This window comes from Podarcis tiliguerta (assembly GCF_965153285.1).
Source record: "Podarcis tiliguerta genome assembly, chromosome: 2".
In the NCBI taxonomy this organism is placed as follows: domain Eukaryota; kingdom Metazoa; phylum Chordata; class Lepidosauria; order Squamata; family Lacertidae; genus Podarcis; species Podarcis tiliguerta.
Genome location: NC_139535.1, coordinates 61,561,244 through 61,576,333, shown reverse-complemented (window position 1 = coordinate 61,576,333; position 15,090 = coordinate 61,561,244). Strand labels below are relative to the sequence as shown.

The window sequence follows — 15,090 nt, the reverse complement described above, 5'->3', positions numbered from 1 at the left end:
AAAATATTCCACCTCAAGTTAGCTCAAAAGCTTGGGTACAGGGAGCTAATGCCTGAGCATGACTAGTGTAGCTCAAGGAAAAGCATCTGTTTTGAAATGGTTGGAGGTGGAGGGCTTCCATTCTCGTCCCCTCATTCCACAGGGGAATCGGCACTGATCTGTCGCTAGACTGACTGTGGTTGGTTGACCCCAGATTGTACAAAACCTACATTGTTTTGTAAAATGGTGTGGATTGTTTCATTGTATGGTTTAGTCACTTGATGGCACTGGGTGGTGTCAGGAGTTTCCTGTTTCCGATCTGTTCTTGGTCAAGAAGGACAGTGAAGTCCTTGTCAAGTTTCCCAACTTCTGAGCTCTCAAAGCTTTCCGTGACAGGCAGTATGGTCTGCATACAGCATTTTGGAGATCTCCGCTTAGCTGATTCAATGGGCCTGGCTTCTGGCAAGTCTGTGTCTTGGCAGGGCAAATTGTAGGATCAGTGCAGACAACACATCCCGACCCTACACAAAGAAAAGGCAGGCAAACTCAGTGCCTGCCACTCCTATGCTTACATCAAAATAAACACCTCCACCGCACTGGTAAGAACATAAACTATTTTCCTTCACTTAGTGTGGGAAAAGCCAGACACCTTCCTTCCACGAGAATGCAATAATTGAGGAATACCTTCTGAATTGTTATTACAGAGCAAATGTTCACAAGATCCTATTTGTTTTTTATTGTAATGGGTTTTTTTCCTGATTTTTATGTTAATCTTTTAAGTTTTCAAGCTTTTGCTGTCCCACACTTTCTCCTTCCTAAATTCAGAGATTCCCTGCGCATTGAAAACCTGAATAGGAGAACAACATCAGTTAATTAAATAGGGAATCTCTGGATACAAGGAGGAGAAAATGTGGGGCAGCAGTAGTTGGAGGAGAATGTCACATGGATGAGGGGGAATTAAAGGAGGCAAGAGGGGTTTGTAGTCTACATTAAGTTGAGGAATGGGAAGACCCTTAATGTTATGTTGCAGTGATATTCGATACCTTATGGTGTATTGTCACTGCATTACTGCATTTAGACTTCGAATTTTGTGCGAATCGCTTTGAGATTTACTTGTTGAAAATGCAGTATGTAAATAATGTAAATAGATAACAGCTAATAATATCTTGATTGTGCATATCTAAAAGCAAAACCATTTGGTGTATCAGACAAGGAAAACTCAACAGGTGATATAGGCTTTAAAAAGAAAAAAGCAAAGCAAGCAGTTCTTGTGACTTGGAGATAGAAAAGTGCGCTCCCAGTCTGAATGATGCTTCAAACACAATATAACCTGAAGCCATTTTTCTTCTTAGGTTTATGCCAGGTGTATTCCTCCTGACTTTGTATTTATTGTCAGCCAAGCTAGGATGTCCTCTTTGACTTGGGAATATTTTCAATACTTTGTTAAAATCATTCCTGATTAATAGGATATGAGCTCCAAGAAAATTAAAATCCTGATTGAGAGGGGCGGAGGGGAGACTCATTGAAAAGCCAGAAGGATTATTATTATTAGGTTCAAAGATATATATGATCCTCTGTGCTATCTTTAAATAACCCACCTCTTATTAAATTTCTGATTCAGTAAACCAGCTTCTCCTTTATCAGAATTGCTTATCCCTCTGGCTTAGCAAAATATCCACAAACCAGAGATTTCCGCATTCAACCACATTCTGACATGTAAGCCTCCTGCCTTCCCTTCAAATGAAAGCAATTATGTACACATTCTCTCCATCTAAGAGAAAATGCACCACCTCTGGTACGATGTGTTCATTGCCTCAACATTTAATGTGGCATTTAGTGTGTGCTTTTAATATTGTTACTGGGTGTAGGTGTGTGGGTGTGACATGACAATAAAGTACATATGTTGTGACTTTTCGTATAAAGCAATATACAAATCTAATAAATTAAACTGAGTCTAACAACGTAAGGCATACACTGCAAAGTTATGATTTAAAGACTTTCTTGCCATCATTATCTGCTTCCCTATTTGGGGAACAAACTGCAGTGCTATCATTATGTTCTCTCCCTGTTACCAAGTGTGATTTTAGATCAATGCCATCATTTAACATTTCGGGTTCAACCTTGAAAATTAGTAATTTTGAGAATTGTTCAGCTTCCTTCTTATTTCAAAAAAACTCTAAGACTTGTGGAAGTTTGCATTCCTCTTGTAGGTCAGTGCCAAAAGCAACAGGAACCAATACTTGAACATTCACAATAATTGAGAATTGAACAAGGGGAGAAAGAAAGATTTGTCCCCACTGTGTAGGCCAGTCTCTAGCAACCTAGTGCCCTTCAAGTGTTTTAGAATACAAACAAACCCCATCCAAACAATAGTCCAAAACAAAAGAGGGTACCAGGTTGATGAAGGTTATTGTGCTTTTATGTCTTTATGTGAAGCGTACCCTTTTCTCTCAATCGTTCACTGCCTTTTCTAATTATTTTAATTAATTATATTATATCTGAGCTACTTTATTCTTCTTACATGCTTGAAGTGTTCTACAGCTTTCTTCAAAATCAGACTTTGTTCTAACAAATTAAAACCTTGTTCCTATTAATTTCTAACCTTTTATAAATGCGTTGCTCCAAACATTTGAACTTCAAGGTAAGCTATATAAGTATTCTTGCCTCTGAAGTTTTCCTGCCGCTCAGGGACTTAAAAAAACAAAACTATATGCTTCAGATAACAATAAGCATGCCACTGAAAATTACATACACATTTCAAAATTGCCTTTTGTCTAAAGCCACAGTACTCGTTTGCTTTGATATTTCTCAAAATCTACAGTCACACTTCTATTCTCAACACTTTGCATGTGTACTCCTCCCATGCCCTGTTTTGTTCCCATATACCAGCACAAATCCTCAAGAAAGTACACATAGTATTACTGTTCATTAGCTGCACTGAACCATCAGTGTACATGACACATTACAAGCTGTTCGACAGCAGAACAGACTCAGAAGGCAGTGGACTCTCTTTCCTTAGTAGTTTTTAGGCCAGCCCTACCAGGCAGCAGCATGAAACAACCTACTTCAGGGGCACTATAAGGTGGGGTTCGGCAAAGGCAGGAACTGGTGTCTGAATAGTGCAGCAAGAATTCTTTAAGTGCTGGCCCTGGTGGGCTGTGCTCCAGGTAGCAAAATGCCTCAGGCCAGCACTGGTTGGATGAAAGTGGCCAGCTGCTTGCCTGGAAGGAATTTTTACTAACCTTAGGCAAGTGGGCAAGTTGTTCATGATGAAGGTGATGTTTGTTCACCCTCAGTCTGCCATGGGCAGGGTACACAGGGGCCTCCTGTACTCTCATTCCAATGCTTTACCACTAAACTGGAAATGCCAGGAGAAGTGTAAACATGGCAAGACAGTGTGGGTTGGGGTGGCAAACCAGCGGTGTTCCTTCCTCTGTGTAGAATATGCCACCCATGCATTGGCTCTGATTCTCCTCCGCATCATCTCCATGGACCAGTCTTCTTCTTTGGCGATCACTTGTACCTGAGTAAGACTGTCTTGCATGAACACAGTCTTAACAGTGAGTACTAAGTGACTGTGGAGGCCAATTCTGGATCCACACATCCTTTCACAGTGGGGACATAGGGGTGGGAGTTGATCATGGTAAGGGTTTGCCAAGCGTGCCTTCCTCTTAGCACATTTCTCCCTTGCGTCCTGAGTTTGAGCGTCTTCAAAGTCCATGACACCTTTGGTAAAGGCTGTTCTGCAATTGGAGCGCTCGCCTGGACCAGTGGAGGCAGGTTCATTAGGGGGAATAAGGCACTCCCCACCAACCCGTCTGCCCCCCAGGCCAGCTCCTAACTGCCTTACAACCAGTCCAGGGGGTTGGCACTGCATGCCAGCTTCGGTGTCAGTATTGTCTGTCGTAGAATTCAGCAGGAAGGAGAATGGGGACAAAACTAAAGTTCATTGGCTCTGTTTGTCACTGGCTCTGCATCCAGCAACTATTGTAGGGCAGAAGACAGGGAGGACTCACCACTGGTGTGAGCAGGTGGCGGTGTGAGCAGATGGCGGACTGTCAATATGGACCATGATTTATATGAAGAGCCATTAAAGCCTTCTTGCAGACATCCCCTCCATAAACTTGCAGTTCGTATTCTATTTCCACCCGTCTTCTCTTAAATGACTAGTGTATTTTTCTTTGAAGAGATGAGAAGCTGGAGAGAAATCTTGTGGGTTTGGCTGAGCTCCCTTCTTCACATGCCTGATGATTTCCACATTGCTTCAACGGGCTCCATTCTCTCTTGAATTCAAGCCCACATTTCCAGTACGGATCTGAACTGCATCCAGTTTCTCAAGTGGTACGAGAGCAGCTTTTTCACCAGGATGCTGAAAGGCGCAGAGAAAGTCCATGCTCTTGCTGAAGCCCTGGACCAATTTGGGCAGTGATTCCTAGCAGGCTCTTGAGGATGTGGTTTGATGCAGAGATGGGGGAACAATTAGATCCAGGTGATATTCCATACCAGTCAGGGCCAGTAGTTTCTCAGTAGTGTCTTGCCGTCTCCAATGCAGAGCAACATTGCTCAAGCATCTTTGAGAAATATCGCATATCCAATTTCATTATGCTGACTGATTATGCAAGAGACTTTTCTCCACGCTCCAGCTGTTGCTGCTAAAAAGTGCTAGTGCAAAGAACACATCCTGGCTTATGGGATTTCACGTGCAATCCCACTGTTTGTTTGGAAAGACATGAGATTAGTCACACTCCATATCTACCCTGTTATCTATTATGTTGTCTTTTATGAAATACTCCGTTTTGATATGTTCTGCCCCAATGCATCTTTGATCCAAATTGGAGGGGAAAGAACAACCTAGCTGTGTTTTAAGCCGGTAATACATACACGGCCCCAGTTGGCCATTGAGATGCAAGTGTGGTGGAAGGAAAAATGTAAGCCATTAAAGCAGCGCGGATTTCTGGCAGCGTTCCCCTTTCCCAATGACCCTGACACTTAAGCTTCAAGGGCATATTGACTTTGGACTCTTCGAGCCTAATTCCTGACATGATTAATCACGAGGCACACGCAAACGTTTTCACTCCTGAAAGTATGTCGGGAGCTGGCATGACCTCCTGTCTCATCCTGGCTGAGCAAAGAAAGAGGCCACAAGATCTCCTTCCAAGCGAGAGCCAGACGCCTATCCCTGGTTCAGTCTAGCAAGGCCCAGGAGTTGGCTCCCTTTGGCTTCACTGAACTTCATAGGAGGCCCGTTTGCAGCTCAGATGATTCTCTTCACTGCCTTCTACTTTCCTGCTTTGGGAACTTTCCCATGGGTCACAAGACAAACTCAACGTGCTGTTGCTCTAGAGCCCAGCTGGCCTTGTACTTTGACAGAAGCGTGAAGTTAAATGGCGTTCCCTCTCCATTGACTGCTGCCAGAGAGAAGCGTAGTCGCCTTTTCAAATTCAACAGTGTGTCCATGCTGTAAGTGCAATGAAACAAACTAAAACTGCAGCGCTTTTTTTCTAGAAAAATAGGTGTATGTATCTGAAGAAGTGTGCATGCACACGAAAGCTCATACCAAAAACAAACTTAGTTGATCTCTAAGGTGCTACTGGAAGGAATTTTTAAATTTTGTTTCACCATGAAGTTGTTACAGTAAGTGCCACACTTTTTAACAACAACAACAAAAAGAGGTGCTGGTACTGCGTACCCTTGAGTACCCCCTGAAAGAAAGAAAAAACAATGACTAAAAGTATTCAAAATCAATTTTTGCATTGTAGGCTTTAGATATGCACATACAGTATATATATGTGGTGCTTCCCATCACTCCTTCTTTTGAAAATTCCCATTTGGGCATTATAGTAAAAGCTAAAAGAAAAAAAAAATGAGAAGTGCAAAGCAGCTCATGCATCTGCCGTCAGCTCTCAAAATAGCCAAAGCGACTTTTAATAGACTGTGAAATAGATGCTCAAATACAAAAGCAAGAAAATAAAAGTTGGAAAGAGTTGTGTGCTGCTGCTGCTGTTTTTTTGTAAAAGTTGCTGAATATGTGAAGTTAAAGAAAGTGTATTTAATACTTGAGAAAAGCTTTGGCAGAGGATAGGAGGAGGGATGGAACATGGACTGGGGTGGAAGGTTCTGCCAAGACTTCTGCAAATGAGCACTGCCGTCTCTCAGATCCCTGGTGTTATGCTTGGTACCTGTACTGCGAAACAGGAATGTTCACATTAAAAGTCTAGAAATACAGTATAGCACAAAATGCAACAGGGCTCAATAGCAGTCCTAGGCATCAAGTGCACAACTTCATAGCTGGATATCCTGTAAGCATCATGCGCCCCCGTCTCTCTCTGTATAATTCTTGCAGGAACTTTTGCAGGAAGAACCCATTCCACCTACCGATTTGTGCTGCCTTGGCAGCATTCAAGATCCCGAGAGATTGCTCTTTTCCTGGTTCCTTTCGTCCCTTTGAGGTATAACCACTCCAAACACTGGAGGTATGTTTTGCCTGGTTAGAGACCTAAAAAAACCCTCTAGCATACAGACAAATGCAAGGAGTGTTCTTGACTCTCCCTGAGGTCTGTTGCTCCCTGTAGATGCAGCCAAGCACAAAAAAGAAGGAGCTTTTTGTTTTGTTTTTTTGTTTTAAACTGCTTGGCTCATGTCGGTGCTTGAAACAAGGAGCCCTTTCTTACTTGAGAAACTTTTTGGAAGGGTCCAGCGGAGGGAACATGATCACCTGGTCTTTCTGTTTATTTGTAAGCCAATCCCAGTTCACAGAAATGAAAACACACCTGTCTGCATTAAGCCTTATGCTAAAACATGTAGTCTCTTAACAGGAAAAGGGTCGTCTACTTATGTGCTCCCAGGACTTTGTGCTGATGTGGTCAGTTTCTGAGAGGTGAGTGGGTGTTGCTTTTCCTTTGGCGAGGCAGGATGCAGACTTTATCTCAGGAAGGTAGCGGGCAGGCCCAAGATAACAGGCTCTGCAAGAAGGAAGGGCAAAAACACTGGTGCCTGGGTTGATTTCACAGAAACCAAGAAAAAAGAGGCAGAATTTGCCAAATATCCTCTATCTGACCACAATGTGCTTCACAGTGCAATGCTCTGCTTGTCTACTCAGGAGTAAGTCCCAAAAAGATCAATGTCACTTATTTTGCTGGTAATTGTTTACAGTGGTCCCTCGGTTTACGAACTTAACCCGTTCTAGAAGTCCATTCTTAATCCAAAGCCATTCTTAAACCGAAGTGCTCTTTCCCTAATGAGGCCTCCTGCTGCTGGTGTCCTTCCACCATTCGAATTCCGTTCTTAGACCGAGGTAAAGTTCACAAACCGGGACACTACTTCCGGTTTTGCGGAGTTCATAAACCGAATAGTTCATAAATAGGGCTGTTCTTAAACCAAGGTACCCACTGTAAAGGATTGTAGCCTAAAACAAACTGTAAGCATTTGAGTTTCACATCTCTCTTTTATTAGGAAGAAACAAGTACTCAGAGTACTAAAAAAAGGTAACAAGCTATTAATACTCACGTAGGTTTCAGTTTGACTTGTTCCCGCAGGCAAATGACAGACCTGTTTGCTAATTAGATTTCCTCCTGTCCACAGGTGACTTGTTTTTGCTAATTCTCAGATTATAGAATTTACAGGTGTCACTGAATGACAACAAAAAAGAAATATGCCTAAATAATTTCATAAAACCATACAGTTGATATGATGGCTAAAAATGGGAGCAGGGGGAGAGGCATAGGCACTGTTGGTCTGAGAGGGGGACAAATGCACCCCAGAGAGGCAACTCACCCCCTACTCCATCCCATCTAAAAAATCAGCAAAGGAAGACCGACCTGGAACCATTTTGATTCCTAAACTGAGCAAATGTTTTCTCTGCAAGGTCAAAGTGGGAATCCTCCCATTGTCTCTTTCCTCACAAATCCTGTCTTAAGGGCACATTTAAGATATGAATGTAAAAGCTATGGTTTTCCCAGTAGTGATGTATGGAAGTGAGAGCTGGACCATGAAGAAGGCTGATCGCCGAAGAATTGACGCTTTTGAATTATGGTGCTGGAGGAAACTCTTGAGAGTCCCATGGACTGCAAGAAGATCAAATGCATCCATTCTTAAGGAAATCAGCCCTGAGTGCTCACTGGAAGGACAGATCCTGAAGCTGAGGCTCCAATACTTTGGCCACCTCATGAGAAGAGAAGACTCACTGGAAAAGACCCTGATGTTGGGAAAGATGGAGGGCACAAGGAGAAGGGGACGACAGAGGACGAGATGGTTAGACAGTGTTCTCGAAGCTACAAACATGTATCTGACCAAACTGCGGGTGGCAGTGGAAGACAGGAGTGCCTGGCGTGCTCTGGTCCGTGGGGTCACGAAGAGTCGGACACGACTGAACGACTAAACAACAACAAGATATGAATAGGGTGTGAGCTTGTGACATGGCCCAGGAACTAAGTATTTATCATTACAAAAGAATGGCCAGGCTCCCCAGGCAATCCAATCAAGTAACATGCCAGACAGGAGATAAATTTCTGTTTTAGACTGCCTTTTTTGTGATGTAGGTATGATGTATCTGAGGGGTGGTCTTAGGTTACACCCCTTCTGTGATGTATGTATGATGTATGATGTTTCTGGGGATGGTCTTGATCTACAGGGTGGCAATTTCAAAAGTCTTTATAAGGCCTTGTGCGCCATTTTTCTCGGTTCCTCTCTCCTGCAGATGAGGGGAGCACCCTGTTGCAGCAGATCAATAAAGATCAAGCTTACTAGCTGCTTTACTTCTCAATATTCTCTGGCTGGCCTCTGTTATTCTCTCCTACCAATAGGGAACCTATGTAAGGACTCTATATGGGCTCTTGGATACCCCATAAGGGAAAAGGGCAATTTTTGTTTACAACACATCCCATAGCTAAACCCCTGTGATTATTTGAAAGAAAAGCATTTTACTTACCAGTTAATCAGCCTGAAAAGTAAAAGAAGGCTTCATGCTTAGTTGAAAGCTAAAGAGATGAGAACATTTTTCTATCACTAGTGAGGGAGCAATTTCCATCGCCACTGTGGCTGCGGAAAGAAGTCTTAGGGCTTGTCCAACCTTCCCCTTGTCCTGGGCCTAGAAAGAACGAGTCCAAGGTGTTTACCACTTGGCAAACACTTTCCAAGCATGGGTCCTAGCGGTTTTCCCCTTGCTTCATTCTAAGGGAAAGCCTACTCTTTAGTCCTAAATCAGTAGAAACGTTAATTCGGAGAAAACCCTACAACTGAGTGCAAAAAGGGACAATAGGAAGTGTGAATGAGCCCTCTAACTCTCTGCCTCCCACATACTGCAGTTCCTATGGAAATGCTTCGCCCTCCCCATGCCTAGGTTTTTATTAAATAATAATAATCTATGATGTGGCTGCAAGCCATGCAATTAATGCAACATGTAGTGAGGCCCTTCCTTCAGAAGAAAAATGTTTAGAATGGGAGCCTTAAAGGGAAACGAGCTGTTTCTGCGATTTCCAGAGAGGCTTAACAATCAATTCCTCTTCAATCCCCTTAAAAAAACACAACCGCTGAGTATTTCCATCCAGGATATGTTCTAACTTTTTAACCATTGTTTTAACCCCATTAAAACATTAACAGCAAAGAAAAAAACAAAAACCAATTAATTCCTCTTCCTAGGAACTCAGAATTGTACCTCTGCAAAAGGAAGTACAGTAGGGGTCTCCTAACAACTCTCAGCCCCTCCCCCCAACAAATTAATTGTTCTTTGGGGGAAGCTATGAATGTGTAAAATGGTATCATGGTGCTTTAAATGTATGCTGTGATTGTGGTATATGGAAAGATGCAAAAATGTGCTGTATAAAAGATTATTTTGACAGTGTAAGAAACGTTTAAATTAGAAGACGGGGTACTTAATGTGAGAGGTATTAATAACTTACATAATGAGAGCTCTCTTTTCTTGCTGTCAAGGCCAGGAGCACAAATTCAATTCTTGTGTCAGAGCAGTTTCCTTTCCATAGAGAATGGTAGATTAGAGGATGAGTAGGAGGACCTAGTGTATTATTAATCCTCTAGCGTTTCTGAGAGTGGTAGAAAGACTAGCACACAGGATACTTTGAAGTTCTTCTCTGAAATCTTATGGACCCAGTGCCTTTTCAATAGAGTGTGGTGAAGGCATGTGTTGTGTGTGTTCTGTTTTATTAATAACTGGATATACTGATTCAAATGTCTCTTAACCAGATGGAACACATTGTCAAGAAGTCTGTTCCTTATTTCCCAGCATGCTTTTCGTCACAACAAGCAATAGCGGAAGATGTTTTCAAAATGGACATCAGTCTTTTTCCCCTCATGAAGAACTGTCAACTGTTAGTACTGCAGTAAACTATAACCAAGCTCTAAAACATTGTAGAAAAAGATATCCATGTTGGCCCATAAAGGGGGGGGGGATCCACAGTGGGATAATACCTTTATAACCCAAGCAAAATGTCACAAAAGTGTGAGAAACCTTTTGAGTTCAGGCTGCATGTTATGCAAATCGGATGTGGGGAGAGAAAAATGTTAAAAGCTGGCTTGGTATTAAAGCCACAAAGTCTGCATTTAGTCACAAGACTTAAGATGGAGAATGTGAAGGCATATTGGACACAATAGATTAGACTCTCCAAAGTGCTGTTCAGGTTTCAGGTTACACCTAGGGAAACGTGTGATGAAGAAATGTTTAGTAGCTGGTTCCCTGTTTTGGAAAATATAAAATCCAGCAGGAAAAAATATAAATATGATGGAGGATCAACTGCACATTAGTTTCAAGTGAGGAAAGCTGACATGTAGATATGTACGTAACTACAGGCAGATAACCATAAACTGCTGCTCTCTCCCCCACCTGTTTTTTGACACAGTTGAGCAAAACTGGAAATGTGGAGTGTTCCTGGAAAAATGCAGCTACTGTTTTGCCCAGGGCATCTCTATGGCACTTACAATTCTAGAGTGTGAAGCCTGTGCTGATCAGTCTGTGAAGTTGAGAGTTACGAGCATGGACTGAGCCGCACCCTCAGTATTTTGTGACCTGAAAGGAAGAGGAACATGCCTCATTCCTGAAATAGAATTATGAAGTCCCACTGATCTGATTCTGAACTAGCACCATTGACAGCGCAATTCATTTCTGTCAACATTTAAAGTTGTGCAGGAAAGCAGTACGGCCTTCTCTCCCTCCCCTCCACCACCTGCCCCCGCCCTTCCAGGTGTTTGGCTGTGCAGATTTTTTTAAACGTTATCCACAAAAGAGTTTTAATTCAAATTTATTGCTAGCTTTATTTACTTACTGAAGGAGAATTTCCTTAGAGGCAAGAAAGTACTTGGAATGATGTAACTTTATGATCCGCACTGCCATATGTCTGAGGAGAAAAAATGAAGCACGGGGGGGGGGGTATTTGTCTGTGATGGAAACACGGGGCCTTATGCCATTTCCAACACCCGACTATGGCAAGAGGTGCACAGGACTCTTAGAAAGCTTGGTAAGCATTTCTCCAGATGTAACAGCAGGAGTTACAGGCCTCTCTTGTATTTACCTTTGCAGACTGAGCTGAATGTAGTGTTGGCAATTCCCAATCCTAAAATATATTTCTACACTTCCAGGCTTTGTGGTTAAGACACGCATGCAGGCAGAATCATTAAGTGAATTTATTTCCTTTAGTCTGTCTGCATACTAAAGGTTCTGCTTATACTGCTCATTCATTTGATCACTTGGTGTTCTTTATGTATGCATGCCATCAGTGGGTGTCTGAGGACGAAGTAACATTTTTAGAGTCACTCTGGAGGAGTTCAAAAGTACCTGTTTCTCTTCAGAATCGAGCTCTGAAAGAAACAGTGGTTCCACAAACTTTAAGCAGACAGAAGCTGCGGAGTTGTCCACTGACCTGCTGGTGCCCTTGGATGTTAAACAGAAACTTCCCCAGACCTGGGAACAGTTTTGCACTTTTAATTTAAAATGCAAACAAACCACATACTGAATCAAGCAACAAATGTACAGATCAAGTCCCAAATGCTCTTTTAAATAAACAAGCCCACATCATGGATAGTATATCTGAAGCAGGGTAGGGTGGTGGTGAAGCAGCACTGATCCAGTATCCTATTTTCTGATATGGATGTCTTGCCATTTCAGTTGTCAAGTTGAAAGCAGACCAATAATAGAGCTTGAAATTTTGCTGAGTAAGTTTTGTTTTCCTATTATACCTGTCTTCACACTCAGGAACATGAGCTCTGAGAACTATCAGGAGCACTCTCATAAGACATCTTCTGCTGTTATGGAATCAGCCTATTTTCCAGTCACAACTGAGCTGTCTTAAGTCATGTCCAGGTGGTTTGTTTGTGGAACGTTCTTCCTGATTTGTTTCTGCAAAGTTTTCAGGGAATTATAGAATATAGAGGTGGAAGGGCCCACAAGGGCAATCTAGTACAGCCCCCTGCAATGCAGAAATCTTTTGCCCAGCGTGGGGCTCAAACCCACGACCCACAGATTAAGAGTCTGATGCTCTGCTACTGAATGAGCTTTCCCAGCTTATATGATGTCTGATGTTTATGAAGTGTTCATTCTCACTGGTCAATTTCCAGTGCATTTTCCTAACTGCAAAAGGCTTGTGGGTTTTTGTTTTTTTTATTTCTGTTATTATTATTATTACTCACTGCCAGAGTTCCTGATTCAAGACCCCTGGTGCCTTAAATGTGAAAACTGACTAGGGCTGCATCTAGACATGTCAAAGAAGTGATTCAGTTAAACACGTTGCAAACTCATACTGTACAGGGAAATCCAGGAGGGAAAGATGGGACTCCACAGTGCCATCTGGTTTCACAGTGTTATATTGCATATACAACACATATTAAACACTTTTTCTTTACCCATCTAGCTGAGTCCCTAGGTTTCAGAGTCTTACACAATCTGGCAGAGAGCCCTGTGTCAATGTTATGTAGGAACTAGATGCAAAGAAATGGTGTGTCTACAGTCTCCATATAGCCATATGGCTGAATCCTTTATTGTTAGGCCAAAGCCACATAAAACAGCAGCAGAAAATGTCCTGTGTGCCTACAAACGTTAGAAGATCTGATCTGCTTAATATCAGCCCTAGATCCAGACTGGGGACAGTAATGTCTCTTTAGCTCAGAAAAATTTGGATTAGCACTTCATGTGTTTTCTGGAACATTAATTTCTTTCTTGGAAAATCTGACAACAACATTAAATGCCAGTCCATATTGAACTGGTGGCCTCTTTCAAATTCCTAATTTCAGGATCATGAGTCTGTCTGAGGCAATGTTCTTTGACCTTTCAAAATTGCCTTTCTTTTGCATATCACTTCCCTTATCTCCCTTTTGCTTACAGACTTCTTGTTTCTATGAATTAAAAAACGCTCTCAGAATTCTCACAGTGAGAAACTTCATGTGCTTAAATTCCACAAAATGCACCCAAACCTGTTCCTTGAGTTGCTTTGGAATGATAATCTAAAATCAGAATGCAATTCCAGCAAAAGTTTGACATGTTTTCCATTTATAACTCAGAGAAGTTCGCTCCTTAGAAGAGGCAAACAATTTAGAAAGCATTTAGGAGCCAAACCCAACTAGAAGTTTACAGAGCTTTTATGACACTAGGATAATTTGCTGTAATTCCAGATTCGGAGCAAAAGACCAACTGTCAGCATTTTCATGAAATACTGTCAAATTGAGAGGCTTCACAGCTCAGCTGCTCACATGACAGGCAAGGTTACAGCTTAGGCAATCAAGACAATTTTCAGTCGCACATTTTAAAAACTGATTGCTGGAGAAGTGGAATTTCAATATGTATATTTTTAAATCAGTGAACAAATCTCTCTATTAACAACCTTGCTAATAAACTGATAGATAGAATGCCACTATTTTTAATCTTAGCTATCTAAAGTTTGGGAGGTACTTTGCTATAATAAAATGCTGTGCTTTTTTAAAAAAAAAAGATTCCTCCATATCAATATATTTTTATAGTGAAGAGTAGTCCAAAACCATCACCCCAGAATTGGCCCTACTAAACATCTTTCAAGACAACAATGCCCATTTACACCACAAAGAACTCATAACCCACCTACTCTCAGCAGCCAGAAGCATCATAGCCAGACACTGGAGAGACCTGTCAGGAGTAAGCATGGACCAATGGTACCAAATAGTATGGGAAACAGCCCTACTAGAAAAATTAACTAATAAACTGAAACTGACACAGGGACAAACAGAAGAAGATGCCTTCACCCCGGTATGGCTCCCCTTTATCACATACACAGCCCAACAGGACAATGACAATAATCCACCAACAGCATACAAATCAATATGGCTAACCTGATCCAAAACACCCACCCACCTCACTCACACACGAAAACAAAGATCACCACAGCCAATCACAAGCAAACAATCACACCCTAGGCCAACCCCAACCTCTCTCACCACCAAAGGAACACAAGTGAACAACACAAGCAAAGCTGATACCAAACTCTACATACTTTAAACATAATAGAAACACCGCCACCCGACCCCACCCCCATCCATCTTCCCTCTCTCCACCCCCCATTTCTTTTTTCTTTTTTTTCTTCTCCCCCTAATGCCTCAACAAATGAAATGGATTTGTAAAAATGTTACATGGGGGGGGGGGGGGAAATACGAGGTATTACACTTACTTCTGTAAAACAAGAAAATCCTTAATAATTTTTTTTTTAAAAAAAGAGTAGTCCAAAACAATACTGAAAGAAAGACTGAGCAGGCTAAGGGGCTAATATAAATTAGCAAACCTCCAACATCAAGTCTGTCAGACTTACATACACAAAAATGTTTTCTAAAAATCCATGTCTACAAATCCCATTTGCAAGGAGGAAATAGTTACAGGGAATTTTGTGTGTCAAATAAAATACATACACAAGGCTTCAGACTCACTTTCCACTCACTTTCCACAGTCATATGAAGTTGCAGTACATGAAGTGGGCTATTTCTTTGCATGGAATCTTCAATAGGTTCCTCCTGCAACCTACTGGGGTTTTCTTCAAGGATCTCAAAGTGGCATTCATGGTTCTCCATTTTAACCTCACAACGACTCTGTGAGGTAGGCATTTCTTTCCACTGCAAGGTTGCCCAGACTGAGCCAGTTGCCTGTTTCTT

The 15,090-nt window shown here is 41.9% G+C and overlaps 1 long non-coding RNA gene across 1 annotated transcript; it reads right to left on the bottom strand.

Annotated features, from left to right (window-relative positions):
- Nucleotides 1-3,830: 3,830 nt before the first annotated feature.
- Nucleotides 3,831-11,026, bottom strand: LOC310672122. Its single transcript, XR_014508417.1, has 3 exons — nucleotides 8,906-11,026; nucleotides 7,486-7,607; nucleotides 3,831-6,941 (listed from the first exon to the last, which is right to left on the bottom strand). It is a non-coding gene; the product is annotated as an uncharacterized lncRNA (long non-coding RNA).
- Nucleotides 11,027-15,090: the final 4,064 nt, after the last annotated feature.